General features: G+C 35.2%; 1 long non-coding RNA gene across 1 annotated transcript; it reads right to left on the bottom strand.

Moving 5' to 3' along the window:
- Positions 1 to 1113: 1113 nt before the first annotated feature.
- Positions 1114 to 2178, bottom strand: LOC106953509 (uncharacterized). The gene is made up of 3 exons (XR_001426208.1): positions 2129 to 2178; positions 1514 to 1628; positions 1114 to 1422 (listed from the first exon to the last, which is right to left on the bottom strand). It is a non-coding gene; the product is annotated as an uncharacterized LOC106953509 (long non-coding RNA).
- Positions 2179 to 4526: the final 2348 nt, after the last annotated feature.

Raw genomic sequence — 4526 nt, 5'->3', positions numbered from 1 at the left:
CTGGCTCTAACTTGCCTTCACTCAGAGTCAAAATTCTTCTCTTGGGTAGCTGGGAGGTTGTTTCAAGGATGGATGGTAGAAATGTGACTTGTTCATTGTTGGTTTTCACTTGAACTTTGCTTTTATCTGTAGGTTCTTCCAAAGCAGTATCTTCTTCTACCTTGACCTCTTTCCTCTTTATGGATTCCTTTAATTGCTCGTGTTTCATCTTCTCACTGAAGTACTTTTTTCTCACCTGAAATGCTTTTTCGGTGACTTGTTTTATGTGATGTTGATCCCTCTTCCTGTTTTCCATTAGCATCCTTATCTCTGTATTTAAGCATTTGTTTTCTTCCTTCAGCTTTCTCCAATCAGACAGTGTGGGTTCAAAACCTTTCTTCACAACCACAGGCTCTTTCTGTTGTTGTGAGGCTAAGAGCTTAACGCTCTCACCCTGCTGCTCCAAGAGTTTGTTCACCTCACAGTCTTTTTTCATCAGACTTTTTACTAATGTCCTGTTTCTCAGTTTTTTCTCAAGTAACACGCCTGATGTTAAACTGAGTCTTGCTTCAAACTCTTCTTTCGTTTTATCTATGGATTCCTCCATTGGTGTTTTTGAAAGATTCTTCTTCAGAATTTTATCTTCCTTCTCTGCCTATGTCAATTGTTTGTCCAGAACTATTATCCTGCCCTCAAGAAGTTTGGTCTTTTCTTTTTGTCTCAAAATCTCATTGTTCTTCATGCCGATGTTGTTGATTTTTCGAGGCATCTCAAACTCAAGACTCCTCACTTCATTTTTTTTCTCTTTTTTTATACTTTATTTTTATTCGTTTTTAAACAACACATACATTCGGAACATGAGGGCTAGGGCAGGTAGCAGACAGTCATACTGGTGACCATTACAATGCAGACATTTCACTGTATGAAGTTACCCAAAATAAATACAGAAGGAAGCTCCCAGGTGTCTGTCCGAGTGATGTAGAATCACAAACATCAACTGTTACACACTTTTGGTTATAAAATAATCCCATTTTTCCCAAAGTCTCTCTCCTTTCTCCTTCTGGAGACATATTGTAAATGTCAACATTTCCATATTGTATATCAAGTTTATGATATTCACAAGAAGCTTCAGGGTAGGGGGGGATTAGATGTCAACAATAGGAGCTTACTTCGCAATAAACTTCTTCCAATGAGCCATAGCCTTTTATATGTGGAAGTCTTTTCGCAGTTACGGACGGCGTTCTCAAGATATACGTCAGTAGCACAGAGAGGAGTGGCCACACGCATGCTGAAAGGTGTAGTAGCTGTGATGTACATCACACTATCAGTCCTCCTTTCAGAAGATCAGGGCAGGCATGGTTCCAATGGCCAGTAGAAAGTTGGTTTCACATCACCACAGAGCTGAAAAGTGGTCTTGTTTGATTGAAGTTGTTGGGTCATCTGCTAATTGGAGCACAGACAGAAAAACAATCACAAAACAAACCACATTTTAGGGACTAATCAGTGTAATGATTAATAAGTATAAATTTCTTACCTCAAGAATGTGAAGGACAGCATCACTTGCAATTCCCAAAGTTTCTTGTAGATGGTGCAATACGTGATTGGAGACGTGTCTGGCATAGGCTTCACCATGGCAACAGTTTGGTTTACTTGAAAAATAAAACAAGTCTTATTTTAGTTCATGTGCTCAATTACAATATTATTTTAATTTAACATTGCAAGACAGTCATTTTAATGAAATCAAACTAGGACTACTTAAATTCACCAATCAAAAATAGTGTTTAAAATATCCTGGTAACAGTGTGGAATATCTAACCTAGGCTTTTAGACTCATTGCATTTAAGTTTTTAAATTACAGCACATCAAACACCCTAAAAGTTAGTGAAATATTAGGCGTAATTGCCCTTTAACCATTTCCCGAATCAGAAGCTACGAATGAGAAACCACCTTAGCTATGTTAAAAAACGGAAACTACCAAAAACTCGTGCCGATATTATTTTTAAGCCACAGCTATTGTGGTTAATGACTGTTCAAAGCTCATATTCACAAGAGCGTCTCTTTAACCCGCGGGTGAAAATTGGCATATCACGACATGCTAACTAGCTTCACAGTTAGCTTATCTTAGAAAGACAGACAACTTTAAACTTACCTCTCAGTAGCAGCTCTAGAGGGTCTATACACAGTAAAAAAAAAAAGTCCTCCATCTTCATCCATGTCCAACCGAGATTAGTAAATTTGCCAAAAGAAAATCTTATAAAAGTACAGTAGATAATAGCTTAGTTGGGCTGTTACAACTGAATTAACCGTTAATCAGGGCAGTTAAATGATCTCTGGCGTTGCCGTTAGTGATGTGCGGCTTGATACTGAAATATCGATTCTTCCGATACCAGAACTTAATTCTTTAAAATCTATTGTCATATCCAGGGATCAATATTTTCAACACTTTAGTAATTTGAGATAATGTAGATTAACAAGAGCACGTTAGAAAGTAACTAAATATTGAGATCTTGCCTAAATGAAACGTTGTTAATGGGAACTACTTTTTCTTCCGCCTGATAAGTGTGTAATGTGTAAGGACGTAATGCCCAAGCGCAGCGTGCTGCTGATGCTCACTCACTCAGAAATGAACATGTTGACAGATTATAAAAGTGACATGGAGCTATTTCAGCTGTCATTTTATAGTAGTTTTAATAATTAAACAAGAATATATTTAGTAGGGTTATTACTTTCCTAACTTTCTTAGTTTTTTAGTTTGCAACACCATTTTCACATATTTTGTATAGTAAACGAGATTGTTGTCTCAATGTAGTTCTGAGTTTAAAATGAGTGCATCAGTGTACACTGTTCTTTTTATGAAGCCAATATATGGATACAAAAAATAAATTTAATTAAGAAACAAATTAACTGTCTTTGCACAAAGTATGGGATCTGTATTGCCAATAGCATCTTAAATTTTACTCGGTATTGGATTGGAAAGAAAATCTGTTGTATCGAACATTACTACTACCTCACTGACATTTTGGGCGCTTTCCCATTTGGATTGTATGATGTCATAAAAGGGGTGACAAACATGATGAATAAAATATTGTTCAAACTAATATTTGTAACTTATAAAGTGAGAATTTGAAATATAAACCATAAATTAAAATAGTTATGACACTGAGCTAATCAATGTTGTTGATTCTAATCTCATTGTGTGGAATATGAGCCATTTCAAATCACACATCAATAGAAATTACATGACATGTCAGTAAGAGGTCCCACATCTTGCATCAAGAAGATTAAATTAAGAAGGTCCATAGCAGATGGAAACATGCCAAGAATTATCTTGATATATAAACTGATATTGTCTCTGAAATTGTTGTGTTAAATGTCAACCGTTTAAATATTAAATTATAATTTCCAGTACACTGTGCCAACTTATACAAGAGTATAAGTTCATGCTTTTTTTAATTTTTCATTGACAATAGAACAAAGGACTCCATTTGGACATAGTCTGTTTTAATTATCCAAAGACATTTCATTAAGTAAGTGATTTCTCTTTTTGTGCTTGAAATAAGAAAATTTTACTCATATAAAATAAGTTCTAGACTTGAAGTTTGATTGGTAAATATTGATATTCTAGATTCTAGCACATATTTACTCATAATAAGTAATATTTTCTTAGCTTTTATATCTTACTGAGATAATTAAGTACAAAAACACTTAAAATAAGAAAAATATTCTAACATAAACCCTTGTTGGTGAAAAAAATTATCTTGTCAGAAAGAAAACAAGAAAAATCTCCTTAATTTAAGATATTTAATCTTACTAAGATTTCAATTTTTGCAGTGAAAGAGAATAAGCATAAAAGTACATTTAGCAGAATCTTAAAAGTTCTCTTAAAGGTTTTTCAGCACAAAACACACACACACACACATATATATACATATATACATACTTAACCCTTGTGTCCAGAAATGGGGTCCGACTGACCCCACACGTAAAACTTGTATCATTTTCCACAGTCCTCTACGTTTGCCTCAGTCCTTGCATGCACAAGGGTTAAGTAAAGTACAGATACATGAAAATTGTACATAAGTACAGTAACGAAGTACTACACTTATGTACAATTCATAAAGGGACTAATTAGTAGCTTTCATTCTAGTTGTTTACCACAAAAAGTGAGACAGATGGAGCTGCATACTGAATAACCCTGGAAGAAAACAAGACTGAGGACACCTGAGGGCTGTTTGGAGATTTTTACCTCGATCCAGAAACGTACTCAACATTCACCCAGAGCTGAAAAACTGAGTGTAAAGGCTCCATTCACACTGCAGCCTGAAGTGACCCAATTTTGATTTTTTGGACGTAATATGACCTGTATCTGATCTTTTTATGACAGTCTGAACAGCACAGGTCAGATTATTTTTGAATGCAACCCATATCCGATACGTATGCGATTCAAATGCGACCTAACGTACTGGCTGCATTCATGCGAACTGAACATCACTGATACTCAAAAATCTCACTATTCTCATGCTATTTAACAAGAATTAGGAGGTGGT

Source organism: Poecilia latipinna, unplaced genomic scaffold (genome assembly GCF_001443285.1).
Source record: "Poecilia latipinna isolate Pla-1442-1.1 unplaced genomic scaffold, P_latipinna-1.0 Scaffold34, whole genome shotgun sequence".
NCBI lineage: Eukaryota > Metazoa > Chordata > Actinopteri > Cyprinodontiformes > Poeciliidae > Poecilia > Poecilia latipinna.
This window is presented reverse-complemented; position numbering and strand designations above follow the sequence as displayed.